The sequence below is a fragment of the Symphalangus syndactylus genome, chromosome 1 (genome assembly GCF_028878055.3).
Source record: "Symphalangus syndactylus isolate Jambi chromosome 1, NHGRI_mSymSyn1-v2.1_pri, whole genome shotgun sequence".
NCBI classification, from domain to species: domain Eukaryota; kingdom Metazoa; phylum Chordata; class Mammalia; order Primates; family Hylobatidae; genus Symphalangus; species Symphalangus syndactylus.
The window spans coordinates 120,933,609-120,955,073 of NC_072423.2; the positions used below are offsets into that span (position 1 = coordinate 120,933,609).

Consider the following 21,465-nt stretch of genomic DNA (forward strand, 5'->3'; position numbering starts at 1 on the left):
TTCCAAGGATACTGCCAGTAGGTGTCAGAGCAAGACTTTAAACCCAGGTCTGTTTGCCTTTCACACCTTATGCTCTTAGGGAAGTTGAGAGAAAGAGACAGAGAGAGAGAGGAAGAGAAAGAGAGAGGGAGAGGAAGAGAAAGAGAGAGGGAGAGAAAGAGACAGAGAGGGAGGGGGGAGGGAGAGAGAGAGAAAGAGAGACAGAGAGAAATGTTTGATAATGTTCTCACACATAAATGTAAAAATACAACAAAATCAATAAACTAGGAAAAGAAGAAATGAGGAAAAGGATCAAAGTAGTAGGAACCAAGTGTAACCAGAATGAGGCTGGCCCTTTGGGGACATGTGCTCTGACTCTAATGACGAGTTTCAGGTCACCCTTAATGCTTGGATATCCACCAAAAATTCAAGCCCAATTCCCACCTAACACTAGCAAGTAATAGTAATATCAATTTGTGCAGAAATAAAGGTGTGAGTAATATTGAACATCACACTGAGAAACTTCTGTTTAAAAACTTTCCTTACAACCTCTCTGTCCTGGACTGAAAAGTCTTTTCTCTAGTCTGTCTAAGTTGGCCTGGCCTGCCCCACAACCACTCAACATTTTATAAACCCAGTCCTCAGATTGGGAAGCAGGGGCCAGGCTGATGTTTCAGTCATCTGCTGCACCAATATACTAAAAGAAGAGATAATTTAATGCTTTCACTGGGCACCAAAGTGTTTTCCAAGCTTTCTGGCAGCCAGAGCAAAAAAGGAAAATATGGTAAATTATTTAATTTTCAGTTTCCAAAAGAAGAAAGTAAGCTCACTAGTTAATAATAACAGGGGGTATTGTTTCCTGACACCTAATTTTAGATTAAATTTATCATGTGGTGTTTATATTGAGGGATCAAGTAACATGAAGGTCAATGTTCTCAAGTATTTTATAAAGAATGCGTCCCTACTATTATTTTTCTTAGAGCTCTATTTATTCCCTTCCTGGCCCTTGTAATCTATAATGAGTGACTTTGTATATCTCTTCATTTGTTCATTTGTCAATTGTCTCCTCCACTGGAATGTCAATTTCACAAGGGCAGAGGCTTTGTCTATGTGGCTCACCGCTGCACCCCCAGCCCTCCTCTGGGATCCAGTGGCAGGCTATTTGTTGAATAAATAAGTAAATAGAATAGATCAAGCATCATGGTGATGTAGTGTGCCAAGAGAGGATTTAGTAACCAATATTATCAGGGTCAAAATTGTCGAGCATAAAAATCAAAACCTAATTTGTTATGGAGAGTACTTCTAACCAGTAACTCGTATTATTCAAGTTTTAGGGTTAAAAATTATGTTATATAGCAAATAATATGAATGTATACATGATACGCAAAGAAGACAGCTTGATCAAGTAAACAACTATTACCTTTTGTGTTGTTTTAGATTTGTTTTCCTCTACTGCAGTGGTATTACCCCTTTTCCTGACTTGCTGGTTTTGCTCAGTGTTCCATATACCGCACAGGCACTGGCAGGGATAAAGGAACTGGGCCACAGAAAGGCCGAAATGTAATCCAGGCCCATCTTTTCAAATATCAGAAACCTGTATTTCAAGTTTATATTTGGCCATAGTATTTGGTTATGGATTAAGCCTCATCAAAAGTAAATTTCAAAAAGATTTCTGAAGAAGTTTCTATGATTGCTTTAGATTTTAAATATTTCTAATCTTGTACCCACCTACTATCAAAATAAATTCTTTTCTTTCTATGATAAGTCAAAAGTAATATTCTACACAACTGAAATTTATGGAAAATGTGGTTGACATATCCTCTTATCTACGAGTTTGACATTACCGGGTAAATAATCCTGGAGAAATTTTTTGACAATGTACCACGATATAGTCTTGCCTTAGAAATCAGAAAGTGTTTTCAAAATTCTGTTTTCAGCAGAAATGAGGCATGGTAATTAGGACGATGATTTAAGCAATAACAACAACAAATTGACCAGAGAGATTTTTAAAAGGCATTTCTTCCCCTGGAAAATGTTTTTAAGGAATAACAATATTTACTGGTTAGCTTTTCCTGCTAGATATTTTATGATGTTGAAATTACTAGATTTGTTATGAAAATATTTTGTGTAGTTCCCAAGAGGCTTGGCAGGCCTCAGGCTTCTGAAACATAATGATTAGCAATTATTGTTATTTAACACAATCAAGGTCATCGAGCATTTATAAATAATGTTTAACAGTAGCTTGTAAGTGGTTCATTTGGTAATTTCCTTTGGCAAGAAAACTGGAAAACTGACATTTTCTATTAACGAAAACGTCAAGCAACATCAGAAGATCAAACCTATAAATAGGGGTCCAATTTCTCATCGTACATACATGCATATGGTGCTGCCAATACATACAGAGGCTTCTGCTGACACAGACTGTGAAAGGATGGCTACATCCACAAAGCCCTGTTCAACTTTGTAACCAATTATATTAAGTTGACTTGGATAAACTTACCCACCTACTACTCTCTACAGAGCAGATTACTTTCTTCCTGTTTGGTGTATCTTGATACTAAGTAGCACTCTAACTTTGCTCTGTCTGCCATTCTGTTCAGCACTTTAGATGTATTGTTTCATTGAATGATCTTGGAAATCTAATAAGATAGGTTTGTTCTTAATTTATAGTTGAGGAAATTGAGGCATATTACAGTTTACTATAGTCATGTGTTTGCAGGTCCACTTCCTCTTTTAGGACTTTGAGTTCTTTAAAACTATTTGTTTTTTTTTGTGTGTGTGTCTGTTCTCCAATCCAATCACTTCACTTTTATTTAACCTATTGATATTTCCTGAGTTCCTCCTATGTGCCTGAGGCCTCCCCAGAAAGTGACATATAGTAGGCCCTCCATAAACATCTGCTGATATGTGCTAACCTCCAATGCTAAATTGGCTCTTAGCTGTATGTCTTATACGTAACATATGTTCCTGCAATCGGAAGAAATTTGTCAGATAAAATTGTCTCTTCAGGAACTTGGCAGTGTTTCCAATCCAGCAGCCAGGCTAACAGTGAAAATGACTCAAAACATCTCAAAGGAAGAATCACAGCTGAGAGTCTCTGCAGCAAGACCCTAACAACATGAAAAGGGAGTAATGGTCTTCCACAGTACCAGGCAATGCAGAAGGCAGCTATTATTTTGACAGAGCCAGATTGTGACGACCTCCCCATATTTGCTGTACAATGGAAACCAAAATGCTAAAATAGAACTCAAAAAGGTGAAGAATGCAAGGAGGAATACAATAGATATCAAATAACAAAAGAAGTACTAGTATTTTTAAAAATTGTAAAAAGAGCCCAGACAGCAGAGATCTAAGAGACAGACCTAAATGCAGAAAGAAAGGCAGATGTAACAGGGAAGAATACAACCCAGAAAAGGAAGTCTACTATATTTGGCAATGTTTTTGTGTAAAATTAAAAAACCAAATTGGCCTCAAAGAATCTCTTTTCATTTATCTTCAACTCTGGGCCAATTTCAAATGCAGATGCTGACTCTGACTCTGATTATGTTTGGTAAAGGCAAGAGGTTTCTCTGGAGCCAGAAAAGTCATATGCCATATATCAAACTTTAACCTAATGCAAAATTCCATGACACTTATGTTATTTTAATTATGGTAAAATATATACAACATAAAATTTACCACCTTAACTGTTTTTAAATGTATAGTTCTGTGGCATGAAGGACATTCATATTGTTACGCAACCATCACCACCATCTCCATCTCCATCTCCATAATTCTCTTCGTCTTGTAAAACTAAACTCTATACCCATTAAATAATAACTCCCCAGTTCCTGCTTCCTCCCAGCCCCTGGCAACTACCATCCTACTTTCTGTCTTTATGATTTTTCACTACTCTAGGTACTTATAGATATTTTGAATAAAAATGTAAGAAAATAAAAGTAGGCACCTCAACATATACTGATCAAATGTGAAATATGTCCAAAATATGCATTGCTGTTTAAATAGAAAAGGTAACTGAAAATCCAGCCAGGACAAGGTAACTAAAGCAACAGTGAATATCATATAGAGCAATGAGCATTTTGATTCAAAGTTATCTATGATATGAGGTCAGAGCAGGCACCAGATCCCCCTGATCTTTGCAGACATTTTCAGGCATTTGGGTCTGACTCTGAGTGATACAGGAGACCACTGGAGGATTTTGAAGAAAGCAGAACATTGTATTATATGTTCTCTTAGCATCTGTAGTGGATGCTGATGGTGCCACACTCAGAGCTCCTTAAACTTGCACTCATTTTCTCTGTTGCTGTCCCCCTTCTCTGGAAAACTGCCTTTGGCCTTATGGGAGTTCCTCTACCCAAGGGCCATGCCCATCCTGGGTTAACTCTGGTTAATGCCTGATTTGCATGGGGGAACAGCTATGAAAGGCCAGCCACTTGCCTTAAGGTGGGACAACTCTGTCGTGCAATTAATGCTCCAGAGCTCCCATGGGGTCAGGCTGAAGCTCCATTCATCTGAGACCACACCCTTCCCCTGCCTCAGATTCAGACACTCCTCTTCCCCTGAGAGCATTCTCACAATAAGTCATATGTACCCGAACCCCTGTCTCAGGCTTTGCTTTTGGAGAACCCAACCTAGGCAGCATTATGATCTTTTGCCTTCATAACCTGTGTTATAGCTGTTAATTTTACACTGATTTCTCTGATTCTTTGACTAATTTCTGCCTCCCCATTGGCATGTGAGCTCCTGTGCTCACCTTTGCTTCCTCAGTATCAACCATAGAGACTAGCATTCACTGAATGATTTAAACAGATCTTGTAAAAGTCTTTTCCCTACTGGCTTTATTTTTCATTACAAAAGCATCATGTTGGTGCTGTTTAAAGGTGACAAAGTATTTATGTGGTGGCTGCGTTTATTTGAAAATATAATCAATTCCCATTTTAAAATCACCTATTAAATGCCATGAAATCAAATGTTGCCTGCATCTCCCAGTGAATGCATGACAAAAGGTGGTTCCTTTGACCACATCTGCCAAGTCAGCTGCTTAGTTTTTTTGTTTTGTTTTGCTTTGTTTTTGAGACGTAGTTTTGCTCTTGTTGCCCAGGCTGGAGTGCAATGGCGCGATCTTGGCTCACTGCAACCTCCACCCCCCAGGTTCAAGCGATTCTCCTGTCTCACTCTCCCAAGTAGCTGATATTAAAGGCATGCACCACCATGCCCAGCTCATTTTGTATCTTTAGTAGAGACGGGGTTTCTCCATGTTGGTCAGGCTGGTCTCAAACTCCCGACCTCAGGTGATCCGCCCGCCTTGGCCTTCCAAAGTGCTGAGATTACAGGCATGAGCCACCGTGCCTGGCCAGTTGCTTAGTTTTAATTACCAAACAATGAATATCCTAAGAGGGACAAACTCATTAAAAATACAGTTTGAAAGCTAAGCATAGTGGCACATGTCTGTATATCCCATCTATTCAGGAAGCTGAGGCAGGATGATTGCTTGAGTCCAGGAGTTCAAAGCCAGCCTGAGCAACAGCAAGACTCCATCTCAAAAAACAGAAAAACAAAACAAAAAACAAACAAAACTGGGTTGGTGCTTCACAGAGCTCTACTGTATGAAAAACTTTAGGACTTAGGCATTCCAGAGCTACTGAGTTTTTCCTTTTCATTCAAGAGTCAACACTAATGTACAATGAAGCTACCAGCATTTCTACAGATGGGCTTCTCCACCTCCTATGCAATTTCCTCTTACTTTATATCATTTTTCAAAAGTGGAGGTAATAAGAAAATCTTGCATCAAATATGTTGAAAGTGAAAAAATGCTACAACTTAGAACATAAAGGAGACTGGAGATCTAAGTGATATAGTCTGGTGGCATTTTTTTTAAAAAAATACAAAGTCCAGTGAAACACATAGATAAACTGTGTAGCACTTTCCTTGCAAACAAATGTCTTTAGGAAGATCACGGAGGTACCCATCTAAATATTAGGGCACTAAACTCAAATTTAGTTATGTGACCAAGGCTGAAGAATGAATTGATTTCTTGGCGATCTCTAAGAAGTCTTGTTCCCAATCAGCACACGGTCAGGCCTGTGCCAAATTTCTGGGAAGACTGTTTATGTCAACCCAAACATATGGCACTGAGGAATTATAATCCTAGGTGGAACATAAAGTCCACAATTATTTTTACAATGTGAGAGAGACAGGATGCATTTAATCAGGGAGATGCTGCATAACTCACTTTGCACAGCCTCAAGGTCACCTAATGACAGGCAGACAAGAGAGACTGCCATGGGAGACACCAGCCACACTCCACAGCACAGATGGCTCATGTCCACAGTGCTCGTCACCCACTGGCAATCTTAGTGTCTCAAACTGAGATGCTACTTGTTCAGTAACCTTATCCAGGCAAAATAAAACTTCCAGTGTCACAGGAGTCTGATATATATCAATGCACAAAATACAGCTTATCTAAATTTCTCTTGAGGACTAGGATAGCCATTGCTAATTTCTATGAATGCATTATATGGCACCCCAGTCTCAATTCAAGGGCATCAGTTAAGACTAGCCCTCATCAGTAGCAACACGATAGCACGTCTGGGTCTAGAACCACATTAGAAGGGCTAAAGATGGCAGTTCTAACTACACAGTGAATTCGTATATCAGGTGTCCTGTTGAGATGAGGGTTGGAAAGTCTTTTTTGTTGTTGTTAATAAATGGATGTTATTTGTATGGATATGTGACGACATTTACCCTAACCAGGACCTCAGACATATATAATAGGGGCTCCACAGACATTGATAAATGACTGATTTCTTGTACAAACCCAAAGGAGGGGAAAGCTGACCCTTATATTGCAAGGTGGTGACCAGCACTGACCATCTCAGGAAAACGAGAGAAATATTTTTATATGAGGGGCCTGGAAGGTTGGGTCTGAAGAAATTACAAAGGAGGAGGGCAGAAGGTACATAGGATAGAAGAAAAAATGTAGATCATGTAGATCTAGAAATTAAATAGCCTCAAGGTTTATTGATTTGACTCTCTATATTCTACCCTCTCAAGTTTTATGCAGATCTCCATTTCACAACACTAGCTTCCACCCAATTGTGTTTAACCCAAAGTTACCAGGCCAAGCACTTGGAGACAGTACATCTGTCCTGTGGAGGTGGAGGCCAAAGGCAATCGGAGTGAGTTTTGCCTGGCTCTGCAGGCACTGAACAAACATCAGGTTGGGAATGCATCAGAGAATACACTGGTCATATCAACAAGAGCATCCTTGTCCAAAGGTGGTAACAATTCCATCGTCAACTGGGGGGCGTGTGAATTTCCTGTCAGTTTCTGGAAGCTGATTCAGTGAATCCTCCCCATTTTCTCCCAAGAGATCTGCTCTGAGTGTGCTAAGCCTGAGCCTGACCTGAAGACTTGCCCCCCTCATTTCCTCCTAGCCCTCAGCATGGACTTCCCCTTAATGCACACTTCCTCTCTCACGTCTATAATGTTTTCTTTGGAGGCATTCCTTCGTGGATAACGTAAGGAGGGAAGTGGGCAGTTTTGCTTATTATTATCCCCGTTTTTTTTTTTTTTAAATAAACCTTTCATGATTAAAGGAAATTTAGAATATAAAGTACAAAAGAGAAAACAAAAACACACAGAATAATTTTTTTTAATACTTTAAGTTTTAGGGTACATGTGCACAACGTGCAGGTTAGTTACATATGTATACATGTGCCATGTTGGTGTGCTGCACCCATTAACTCGTCATTTAACATTAGGTATATCTGCTAATGCTATCCCTCCCCTCTGCCCCCACCCCACAACAGGCCCTGGTGTGTGATGTTCCCCTTCCTGTGTCCATGAGTTCTCATTGTTCAATCCCCACCTATGAGTGAGAACATGCGGTGTTTGGTTTTTTGTACCTGTCATAGTTTGCTGAGAATGATGGTTTCCAGCTTCATCCATGTCCCTACAAAGGACATGAACTCATCATTTTTTAGGGCTGCATAGTATTCCATGGTGTATATGTGCCACATTTTCTTAATCCAGTCTATCATGGTTGGACATTTGGGTTGGTTCCAAGTCTTTGCTATTGTGAATAGTGCCACAATAAACATACGTGTGCATGTGTCTTTATAGCAGCATGATTTATAGTCCTTTGGGTATATACCCAGTAATGGGATGGCTGGGTCAAATGGTATTTCTAGTTCTAGATCCCTGAGGAATTGCCACACTGACTTCCACAATGGTGGAACTAGTTTACAGTCCCACCAACAGTGTAAAAGTGTTCCTATTTCTCCATATCCTCTCCAGCACCTGCTGTTTCCTGACTTTTTAATGATCGCCATTCTAACTGGTGTGAGATGGTATCTCACTGTGGTTTTGATTTGCATTTCTCTGATGGCCAGTGATGATGAGCATTTTTTCATATATCCTTTGGCTGCATAAATGTCTTCTTTTGAGAAGTGTCTTGTTCATATCCTTCACCCACTTGTTGATGGGGTTGTTTTTTTCTTGTAAATTTGTTTGAGTTCATTGTAGATTCTGGATATTAGCCCTCGGTCAGATGAGTAGATTGCAAAAATTTTCTCCCATTCTCTAGGTTGCCTGTTCACTCTGATGGTAGTTTCTTTTGCTGTGCAGAAGCTCTTTAGTTTAATTAGATCCCATTTGTCAATTTTGGCTTTTGTTGCCATTGCTTTTGGTGTTTTAGACATGAAGTCCTTGCCCATGCCTATGTCCTGAATGGTATTGTCTAGGTTTTACTCTAGGGTTTTTATGGTTTCAGGTCTAACATTTAAGTCTATAATCCATCTTGAATTAATTTTTGTATAAGGTGTAAGGAAGGGATCCAGTTTCAGCTTTCTACATATGGCTAGCCAGTTTTCCCAGCACCATTTATTAAATAGGGAATCCTTTCCCCATTGCTTGTTTTTGTCAGGTTTGTCAAAGATCAGATAGTTGTAGATAGGCGGCATTATTTCTGAGGGCTCTGTTCTGTGCCATTGGTCTATATCTCTGTTTTGGTACCAGTACCATGGTGTTTTGGTTACTGTAGCCTTGTAGTATAGTTTGAAGTCAGGTAGCATGATGCCTCCAGCTTTGTTCTTTTGGCTTAGGATTGACTTGGAAATGAGGGTTCTTTTTTGGTTCCATATGAACTTTAAAGTAGTTTTTTCCAATTCTGTGAAGAAAGTCATTGGTAGCTTGATGGGGATAGCATTGAATCTATAAATTACCTTGGGCAGTATGGCCATTTTCATGATACTCATTCTTCCTACCCATGAGCATGGAATGTTCTTCCATTTGTTTGAATCCTCTTTTATTTCATTGAGCAGTGGTTGTAAGTTGGATTCCTAGGTATTTTATTCTCTTTGAAGCAATTGTGAATGGGAGTTCACTCATGATTTGGCTCTCTGTTTGTCTGTTATTGGTGTATAAGAATGCTTGTGATTTTTGCACACTGATTTTGTATCCTGAGACTTTGCTGAAGTTGCTTATCAGCTTAAGGAGATTTTGGGCTGAGACAATGGGGTTTTCTAGATATACAATCATGTCATCTGCAAACAGGTACAATTTGACTTCCTCTTCAATTTCCTAATTGAATACCCTTTATTTCCTTCTCCTGCCTGATTGCCCTGGCCAGAACGTCCAACACTATGTTGAATTGAAGTGGTGAGAGAGGGCATCCCTGTCTTGTGCCCGTTTTCAAAGGGAATGCTTGCAGTTTTTGCCCATTCAGTATGATGTTGGCTGTGGGTTTGTCATAGATAGCTCTTATTATTTTGAGATACATCCCATCAATAATTAATTGAGAGTTTTTAGCATGAAGGGTTGTTGAATTTTGTCAAAGGCCTTTTCTGCATCTATTGAGATAATCATATGGTTTTTGTCATTGGTTCTGTTTATATGCTGGATTATGTTTATTGATTTGCATATGTTGAACCAGCCTTGCATCCCTGGGATGAAGCCCACTTGATCATGGTGGATAAGCTTCTCGATGTGCTGCTGGATTCGGTTTGCCAGTATTTTATTGAGGATTTTTGCATCAATATTCATCAGGGATATTGGACTAAAATTCTCTTTTTTGGTTGTGTCTCTGCCAGGCTTTGGTATCAGGATGATGCTGGCCTCATAAAATGAGTTAGGGAAGATTCCCTCTTTTTCTATTGATTGGAATAGTTTCAGAAGGAATGGTACCAGCTCCTCCTTGTACCTCTGGTAGAATTTGGCTGTGAATCCATCTGGTCCTGGACTTTTTTTGGTTGGTAAGCTATTAACTATTGCCTCAATTTCAGAGCCCGTTATTGGTCTATTCAGGGATTCAACTTCTTCCTGGTTTAGTCTTGGGAGGGTGTAGGTGTGGAGGAATTTATCCATTTCTTCTAGATTTTCTAGTTTATTTGTGTAGAGATGTTTATAGTATTCTCTGACAGTAGTTTGTATTTCTGTGGAATTGGTGGTGATATCCCCTTTATCATTTTTTCTTCAGTCTATTTGATTCTTCTCTTTTTTCTTCTTTATTAGTCTTGCTAGCAGTCTATCAATTTTGTTGATCTTTTCAAAAAACCAGCTCCTGGATTCATTGATTTTTTGAAGGGTTTTTGTGTCTCTATTTCCTTCAGTTCTGCTCTGATCTTAGTTATTTCTTGCCTTCTGCTAGCTTTTGAATGTGTCTGCTCTTGCTTCTCTAGTTCTTTAAATTTTGATGTTAGGTTGTCAATTGTAGATCTTTCCTGCTTTCTCTTGTGGGCATTTAGTGCTATAAATTTCCCTCTACACACTGCTATGAATGTGTCCCAGAGATTCTGGTATGTTGTTTCTTTGTTCTCGTTGGTTTCAAAGAACATCTTTATTTCTGCCTTCATTTCGTTATGTACCCAGTAGTCATTTAGGAGCAGGTTGTTCAGTTTCCATGTAGTTGGGCAGTTTTGAGTGAGTTTCTTAATCGTGAGTTCTAGCTTGATTGCACTGTGGTCTGAGAGACAGTTTGTTATAATTTCTGTTCTTTTACATTTGCTGAGGAGAGCTTTACTTCCAACGATGTGGTCAATTTTGGAATAGGTGTGGTGTGGTGCTGAAAAAAATGTATATTCTGTTGATTTGGAGTGGAGAGTTCTGTAGATGTCTATTAGGTCCGCTTGGTGCAGAGCTGAGTTCAATTCCTGGGTATCCTTGTTAAGTTTCTGTCTTGTTGATCTGTCTAATGTTGACAGTGGGGTGTTAAAGTCTCCCATTATTGTTGTGTGGGAGTCTAAGTCCCTTTGTAGGTCACTGAGGACTTGCTTTATGAATCTGGGTGCTCCTGTGTTGGGTGCATATATATTTAGGATAGTTAGCTCTTCTTGTTGAATTGATCCCTTTACCATTATGTAATGGCCTTCTTAGTCTCTTTTGATCTTTGTTGGTTTAAAGTCTGTTTTGTCAGAGACTAGGATTGCAACCCCTGCCTTTTTTTGTTTTCCATTTGCTTGGTAGATCTTCCTCCATCCCTTTATTTTGAGCCTATGTGTGTCTCTGCACATGAGATGGGTTTCTTGAATACAGCACACTGATGGGTCTTGACTCTTTATCCAATTTGCTGCTCTGTGTCTTTTAATTGGAGTATTTAGCCCAATTATTTTTAATATTTATGAATATTCCCTCCAGATCTTTTAAAAACCAATATGAACACACATATGTACATTCTCTATTTACAGAATTAGTGTTACTACACATGCATTTTATTATTTCTACTTCCAAAACACAAAGACAGTATGATAAAGAGTCACATTACTCATCAGTTGCACCAAGAGATAAAATCAAGACTTGCAAGGCATGGACTATTTTTTGGTCCAAAGAAGAAGCCCGTCAATGTACTCCAGCTTCACTGCCACTATGGAAAGAAGGACCCATTCTCTCATTTTAGAAGAAAAGAATTGAAAGGGGGAAAAAGAAACAAATGGCAGGTGAGTGCAACACCTGTTTCTATTTCCCAGTCCATCTGTGTGAGCTTCCCATGTGTTACCATCTTAATCTGCCGAAGCATAATCAGAACACATCCCTATGTCAAAAAATACTGAGAGTGAATATTCAAATAAAAAATGTCAAAATACACTTCTCAATAGAAGACATTTATGCAGCCAAAAAACACATGAAAAAATGCTCATCATCACTGGCCATCAGAGAAATGCAAATCAAAACCACAGTGAGATACCATCTCACACCAGTTAGAATGGCCATCATTAAAAAGCCAGGAAACAATAGGTGCTGGAGAGGATGTGGAGAAATAGGAACATTTTTACACTGTTGGTGGGACTGTAAACTAGTTCCACCATTGTGGAAGTCAGTGTGGCAATTCCTCAGGGATCTAGAACTAGAAATACCATTTGACCCAGCCATCCCATTACTGGGTATATACCCAAAGGACTATAAATCATGCTGCTATAAAGACACATGCACACGTATGTTTATTGTGGCACTATTCACAATAGCAAAGACTTGGATCCAACCCAAATGTTCAACAACGATAGACTGGATTAAGAAAATGTGGCACATATACACCATGGAATACTATGCAGCCATAAAAAACGATGAGTTCATGTCCTTTGTAGGGACATGGATGAAACTGGAAAACATCATTCTCAGTAAACTATCGCAGGGACAAAAAACCAAACACCGCATGTTCTCACTCATAGGCGGGAACTGAACAATGAGAACTCATGGACACAGGAAGGGGAACATCACACTCCAGGGACTGTTGTGGGGTGGGGGGAGGGGGGAGGGACAGCATTAGGAGATACACCTAATGCTAAATGACGAGTTAATGGGTGCAGCAAAACAACATGGCACATGGATACATATGTAACAAACCTGCACATTGTGCACATGTACCCTAAAACCTGAAGTATAATAAAACAACAACAACAACAACAAAAAACTATGTACTGGGGCTGGGTGCGGTGGCTCACGCCTGTAATCTTAGCACTTTGGGAGACCAAGGCAGGTGAATCACGAGGTCAGGAGATCGAGACCATTCTGGCCAACATGGTGAAACCCCACCTCTACTAAAATACAAAAAATTAGCTGGGCATGGTGGCATGTGCCTGTAATCCCAACCACCTGGGAGGCTGAGGCAGGGGAATTGCTTGAACCCTGGAGGCAGAGGTCGCAGTGAGCCGAGATCGCGTCACCACACTCCAGCCTGGTGACAGAGTAAGACTCCGTCTCAAAAATAAATAAATAAATAAAATAAAACTATGTATTGGAATGTAAAAAAAAAAAAGTCAAAATAACAGAAATAGGATTGGGGTTTGATACTTTTTAGACTAAATTTATTTCCTTATTTTGTGCTGCATAATCTGTAGTCATAAAAAGAAATATCTGTTATTTTTAAAAGTAAATTTAGAATCATAACAAAGTTTAGTTCCACGTTAAAATTATTTCATGTCACTGATACTTTAAAATCATATCCCTCTGCTGATATGGTGCTATTTTCACCCAATAACAAAGTTAAGTTAATATGCAAATAATTGCATGCTGGGAAAGACAGAGTTACTAATAATAATCACATTGTCAGTGCACTCTGAATAAGAACCAAACTACCAAAAATTACTACCTCAGAGAAGAAACCAGTGTTGTTAATAATTATTCCCATTGAAAGAGAAAATTCCAGGGTGAATATCTGTATTTATTACAAATTGTCTTTGTGAGTCATTAAATCTTGCTCATGTGAATATAAGATATTATAAAAAGTAATTGAAGTTTAACATGTTGCCAACATTTTGTAGCTGACAGTCATGGAAATACAGATACCTGATCCTGTGTTTTAAGGTGATTAATGCTTAGGAATAGCAAAGAACCATAAGTGTTAATTATATTTTTACTGGCATTTTATTGCTCCGGAAGGTTGTAAATGCCGATTTTGCTTTACTCTAGGAAGTAGAAATCATACATTTATTAGAATTCCTTAACTGGATTTATGGTCAACAGATGGCACATGAATCATTTATAGGTATAATATGATAAACTGTAGAAAAACCTCCAACCTGATTTTATTCACAGCTGGGAGTCTCATCCATGAAGACAGAACAGAGTGCTTGTCATAAGGAATAAATAAGAATTTAATTCAAAATCATCTAAAGATTAGAGCATTAGATGCAAATTTAATTATGTGACCAAGGCTGAAGAATGAGGTGATTTCTTGGTGATCTCTAAGAAGTCCTGTTCCCAATTAGCACGTGGTCAGCTTATGCCAAATCAGTGTGCTATTGCTAGTGTTCCCGGGACCTTGAAGGTACAGATTTCTTTTGTGCAAGGACAACAGATACCTTTTGATTCTTCTCCAAGATGAATTTTTAAAATGCTTCCATCTGGTTTTCTATTTGATTTATGACCTAGATTGTACTTTTAAGTAAAGCACAGTAATCTAGTCTATCAATATATACATTATTATCTATACTATTGTAACTGTGAGAGACCATAATATGCCACCCCAATACACCTTTTTGACAGGAGGATTGTTGAGCTGAAGGCAAGAAAGAAGCAGATACCCGAGAGCTCTCTGCCCTCCCTCTATTTGCCTAAAATCAGGACATAAGTTTACAAAAACATAATATATCCCATCTCCCTTTTCTACCAAGAAGAACAAAATCTAACCAATGAAAACAACTTTAGACCCTTATAGACCTGGAGATGGCACCAGAGGAATCTACATCAACAAGCTTTACTAACTAGCCTTTATTTGCCTTCCCACAAGTTGCTGCCGCTGGAGACTCAAAGTCCATTTCCTTTGTTTTGTCACTTCTCTAAAAATTTACTGTTCTTTTTGAAGATGTTATATAAAGTGCAATTCAGAGTCACCTCTTTGATAATTACTCGTTCTCTAGGTATCTCCCACGTATGTATGAAATATACATGTTAACAAAACTTCTGTTTTTCCCTTGTTAATCTGCTTTTTTGTTGCTGCTGCTGTTGTTACAAGTGTCTCTTTCAACTAAGAACATATGAGGGTTAAGCAAAAAATTACTTTTTTCCCTACATATCTATAAATCCTCCCTTATAATCCTAAATACTACAGAGAAAAGAAATTACACATGTAGACACAATTACTACTCACAATGTTATTATCCACCTAATACAGTTTTTATGACATCACATTGTAGTAATTATGAAGTCAAACAATGTGCATTAGTCACAATTTCTCCCCACTGATCTCAAATATTTTGGCCATTTTCTGTCATTAAATTCTCCACCATCAGGTAGGTTAGAGGGAAATGGAATTCAAACTGGGGTAGTTTACTAATTTTGTTTTTATCTCTGGCAAATAAGTAGGGAAAAGTAGAAATGTATGATCACTAAGAGCATTGAAAGAAGATGGGGGGTTTGTCTTTTCAGAGTTTAGGTTAACACACACACACACACACACACACGTAAGATGCTACAGTTATTCTAACACAGTTCAAAATGCTTCTTCAATCTCTTATCTATTTCCCCGTTATGAAATGAACTTCATGTCTATTTTATGAATTAGTTGAGGTAACAGCAGTTGTGACAATTATAATAACAGTGGCAGTTATTATATTGAATGCTATCTATTGTTTTTTTTTAATTTAGTCTCTGTGGAGACTATCAAAAACTGCCAATGCCAACTATATTTCAAGTCATCACAGCAGGGTCCTGGAAAAAGTTTTCAATTAGCAATAATTGTGCTTCAGATAAACGTCATTGACTACAACAATTGCCACTGTGTGAAGCTCCATCTATTGTTAAGAGTAACGAACACACACAAACTAGAAAACCTAGAAGAGACAGATGAATTACTGGACACACTCTCCCAAGACTGAGCCAGGAAGAAACTGATTCCCTGAACAGACTAACAACAAGCTCCAAAATTGGATCAGTAATAAACAGCCTACCAACCAAAAAAAGCCTGGGACCTAATAGATTCTCAGCCAAATTCTACCAGATATACAAAGAAGAGTTGGTACCATTCCTACAGAAACCATTCCAAAAAATTGAGGAGGGACTCTTCCCAAACTCATTCTATTAGGCCAGCATCATCTTGATACCAAGGCCTGACAGAGACACAACAAAAAAGGAAAACTTCAGGCCAGTATCTTTGTTGAATATCGATGCAAAAATCCTCAACAAAATACTTGCAAACAGAATCCAGCAGCACAACAAAAAGCTAATCCACGGTGATCAAGTAGGCTTCATCCCCAAGCTGCAAGGTTGATTGAACATATGCACATCAATATATGTGATTCATCACATAAACAGAACTAAGGACAAAAACCACATGATTATCTCAATAGACACAGAAAAGGCTTTCAATAAAATTCAATACCCCTTCATATTAAAAACTCTCAATAAACTACTTATTGAAGGAAACATACCTCAAAATAATAAGAACCATCTATGACAAACCCACAGCCAACATTATACTGAATGGGCAAAAGCTAGAAACATTTCCCTTGAAAACTAGCACATGACAAGGATGCCCTCTCTCACCACTCGTATTCAAAACAGTATTGGAAGTCCTAGTCAGGGAAGTCAAGCAATAGAAAGAAATAAAGGGGATCCAAATAGGAAAAGAGGAGGTCAAACTATATGTTTGCAGACAACATGATTCTATATCTAGAAAATCCCAGTCTCGGCCCCCAAACTCCTCCAGCCAATAAACAACTTCAGCAAAGTTGCAGGATACAAAATCAATGTACAAAAATCACTAGCATTCCTATACACCAACAATAGCCAAACTGAGTGCCAAATCAAAAAGGCAAGCCCCATTCACAATTGCCACACAAAGAATAAAATACCTAGGAACACAGCTAACCAGGGAGGTGAAAGATCTCTACAATGAGAATTATAAAACACTGCTCAAAGAAGTCAGAGAAGATGGAAACAAATGGAAAAACATTCCATGCTCATGGATAGGAAAAATCAATATCATTGATATAGTCATACTACCCAAAGCAATTTACAGATTCAACGCTATTCCTATCAAACTACCAATGACATTCTTTGCAGAACTAGAAAACAACTATTTTAAAATTCATATGGAACCAAAAAAAGAGCCTGAATAGCCAGGGCAATCCTAAGCAAAATGAACAAAGCTGGAGGTATCATGTTACTTGACTTCAAACTATACTACAAGGCTTCTGTAACCAAAACAGCATGGTACTGGTACAAAAACAGGTACATAAAACAATGAAACAATAGGGAGCCCAGAAATAAGTCTGTACACCTACGACCATCTGATCTTCAAGAAAACTGACAAAAATAAGCAATGGGGAAAAGACTCTCTATTCAATAAATGGTGCTGGGATAACTGGCTAGCCACATGCAGAAGATTGAAGCTGGACCCCCTCCTTATACCATACACAAAAATCAACTCAAGATGGATTAAAGACTTAAATGTGGCCAGACGTGGTGGTTCACACTTTTATTCCCAGCACTTTGGGAGGCCAAGGCAGGTGGATCACTTGAGGTCGGGAGTTAGAGACCAGCCTGGCCAACACAGCAAAACCCCATCTCTTAAAAATCAGTCTGGTGTGGTGGCATGTGCCTGTAGTCCCAGCTACTTGGGAGGCTGAGGCATGCCCAGGAGGTGGAGGTTGCAGTGAGCCGAGATTGTGCCACTATATCTCAAAAAAAAAAAAAAAAGTTAAATGTGAAACCCAAAACTATAAAAACCCTGGAAGACAACCTAGGCAATACCATCCTGGACATGGGAATGGGCAAAGATTTCCTGGCAAAGACAACAAAAGAAATTGCAGCAGAAGTAAAACCAAGTGTGATCTAATTAAACTTAAAAGCTTCTGCACAGCAAAAGCAACTATCAGCAGAGTAGACAACCTACAGAATGGGAAAAAATTTACAAACTATGCATCTGACAGAGGTCTAATATCCAGAATATATAAAAAACTTAAACAAATTTATAAGAGAAAAACAACCCCATTAAAAAGTGGGCAGAGGACATGAAAAGACACCTTTCAAAAGAAGACATACATGTGGCCAACAAGCATATGATAAAAAGCTCACTATTACTGATCATTAGAGAAATGCAAATAAAAACCACAATGAGATACCATCTCGTGCCAATCAGAATGGTTATTATTAAAAAGTCAAAAAATAACAGATGCTGGCAAGGTTGCAGTGAAATGGGAACACTTATACACCGTTAGTGGGAGTGTAAATCAGTTCAACCATTGTGGAAAGCAGTATGTTAATACCTCAAAGAGCTAAAAGCAGAACTACCATTCAACCCAGCAATCTCATTACTGGGTATATACTCAGAGGAATATAAATCATTCTATCATAAAGACATACATGCAAATGTTTATTGCAGCATTATTCACAATAGCAAAGACTTCAATTAACCTAAATGCCCATCAATGACACAATGGATAAAGAAAATATGGCACATATGTACCATGAAATACTATGCAGCCCTAAAAATGACTAAGATCTTTTCTTTTGCATGGATGGAGCTGGAGGCCATTATCTTTAGCAAACTAATCCAAGAACAGAAAACCAAATACCACATGTTCTGACTTATGAATGGGTGCTAAGTGATAAGAACTTATGAATACAAAGAAGGAAACAACAGACACTCGGGTCTACTTGAGCAGGGAGGATGAGAAGAGGAAGAAGAGCAGAAAGATAACTACTGGGTACTGGGCTTAATACCTGCATGATGATATAATCTCTACAACAAACCCCCATGACAAACTTTCACATATATGCCAAACCTAAAATAAAAGTTTAAAAAAAGAGTAATTCACATTTACATATACTATCTGCCCCTAAATAACCCTGCCAGATAACTATGATTACATTATTTTAAGGTGAGAAAACTGAGGCTCAGAGAAATGACATAGCTTGTTCAGGTTCACATGCTTGGAGCTGCTGTATAATGTGAGTGAAGGGTGTTCTATCTCCTGTGTGCCCTTCTGGGTCCACTCTCCATTGTGCCCTCAGGTGGCTGATTTCGAGGGATCACATTGGTAGGCCCTTGGCCCTCTGATATTTGGTGGGTTCAGCCATTTGGAAACCCTGGCAGGTGATTAGAGGGAGACAGTGTGGTGGATTTTCAGAATCAGGGTACCATATTTCTTCTCCCTTGGCTCCCTCTCCAGAGGACTAATTATATTGCTTCAGCAAAGGCCACAGCACCTATAAGGGCAACTCTCAGTCCTAGGCATTCTCTTTATGCTTTCAGTAATCTCTTTGTTCCCTACCCACACCCTGCCCCCGACTGAGGATAATAATGGCTATAGGATACTACACTATCATTTCAGGTTTCTCTAGAGCTGGCCCACACCTTTTTAAACAAAACTTTTGGTTTACCCTCCTCACCTTATCCTAATTTGGGTGTACTATTTCCTGCTGGAACACTAATATCTATGCTATTCACTATGACATGCTCTGAGGATATATAATCTGTGCCTTTAAGAAACTATTATTCTTGAAGTTGGAGCAGAAGCAAGAAAATATAGTGGTCATTCAGAGTTTTCAAATGCATATTATATGTAACCTGTTTTCTGGTAACCGTTGGAGAACCTCTCCTTTAATATCTTCAGTGTTCTTGGTAAAACTCAGGGTGCCCTCCCTTGGTTCCAAAGCTTCTGGGCTTAGGCCTGGCTGTTTTTGATAATTATTTGGCAATAGATACACTCTAAACAGCCAAGGAAATCCCTCTCCATTTATTGGACAGAGCCCTTCAGAAAGCCTATTTCTGAGAAGCAAGAGAGAAGACAGAACAGGCTGGGGTGTACTTACCTTGAGATCTTGGAGTAGCCACCGGTCTGCCTTAGCTACAGGGACAGAAGCTCAGGGGCAGCCACCCACATCATCTTGCTAATGGCCTTTCCTGGCCCAAGATTATAGGGACTTAAACATTCACTTTCACAACGTGTATTTCACTGCAACCACAAAAGGAACAACTAGTTTCAACTGATATCAAACATATACAATTATGCAGAAATGTATATTATTTTGCTAAATTTGAAATATTTTTCATTTAAATTTTGTCAATTTTATGTGTGAACCTGGCTAGGCTACAGTCCCCAGGTATTCGTTAATCTAGTTGTAGTTGTGAAGGTATTTTGTGCGTGTGATTAAAACCCATAATCAGTTGATTTTAAGTAAGAGGACTTATCCTAGATAATCCGAACAAGCCTGATTAAGTCAGTGGAAGTCCATGCCTGAGGGTTCCAGCCTGCCCTTCCTGATGACCTGCCTCATGGATTATGGTCAAGCCTAGTCAATCCCCAAAATTACATAAGCCAATTCCTTGCAATAAATCTCCTAATATATATCTCCTATAGGTTCTCTATCTGACCCTGACCAATAAAAATATCTACTAGGAAGATCAAAGAGTTGAGATTTTAAATATATTCTTTTTTTTTTTTTTTTTTTTTTTTTTGAGACAGAGTCTCGCTCTGTCACCCAGGCTGGAGTGCAGTGGCGCGATCTCTGCTCACTGCAAGCTCCGCCTCCCGGGTTCACGCCATTCTCCTGCCTCAGCCTCTCCGAGTAGCTGGGACTACAGGCGCCCGCCACCACGCCCGGCTAATTTTTTGTATTTTTAGTAGAGACGGGGTTTCACCGTGTTAGCTTAAATATATTCTTAATTGCTATAGTTAAGTAAAAAAATAAAGCTGTACTGACTCAGGAGTGGAAATGACACAGCAAATCATTAAGTAGCTCCAAATAGGGAGAATGTAGAGTTTAAATTGAGAAAAATCACACTTAAGTCTATAAAATGCTTTATTTTTTCTTTTAATGCAATTCAGAGTTACATGGCTACCAGAAAATGGTCTTAGGGAATGTATATAAAATCATCCACTTGGATGTACACTTGGAGGCTTTGGGGATCAGTACACTTGGAGGCTTTGGGGATCTACAGATATGTATATAAAGAAGGTAAAATCCAATTGGGTCACAATATTAATCAGTTTAATATGGAACATGTTCACAAATGCACTGTATGCACTTGTGAAAATTTATGGAAAGACATGGAGAAAAAATTATAAAGAATTATTACTGCTCTATACTTGTACATTAAATACTTTATCAAACTATTACTTAATGCCTGTATATGGATAATTTTAACCGTTGCACCATCCAGGTAACAGGTTATTTCAAACTCCAAATCTGGGGTCTTCCAGTGGATTTCTAGTTTCGTTTCAAAACTAGAAAATGCCTGTATCAAAATGACCCAATATATTTATACTTCCAATGATTCTCCAGGCAGTTATAATGATCAGATGAATACACATATTAAATGAAGATTATAAGAAAAGTTTTAAGCATCTTCAAAAATTGTCATGGCCCATAAAAACGACTATGAAATTCTACTGCAGTATGCTTCAAAGCAGTATATAATTCCAAGTTCTTCTTCAAAGGTTCATGACAATTTTGTGAAAGGCCAAAAGCTCTTCTAAATGATGTTTTACTTGCAGCCTGACCCTGAAGCAAGGATTTTATAAACAGCACTGCAGCCGGGCCTCAGAG

At 38.6% G+C, this 21,465-nt stretch overlaps 1 protein-coding gene and 1 non-coding gene across 3 annotated transcripts in view; both read right to left on the minus strand.

Annotated features, from left to right (window-relative positions):
• MYRIP (myosin VIIA and Rab interacting protein) overlaps positions 1-21,465 on the minus strand; it is a 484,292-nt gene that overhangs the window by 306,012 nt on the left and 156,815 nt on the right. The window lies entirely within an intron of this gene.
• On the minus strand, positions 15,559-15,700 carry LOC129461874 (U4 spliceosomal RNA). The gene has a single exon (XR_008650713.1). It is a non-coding gene; the product is annotated as a U4 spliceosomal RNA (small nuclear RNA).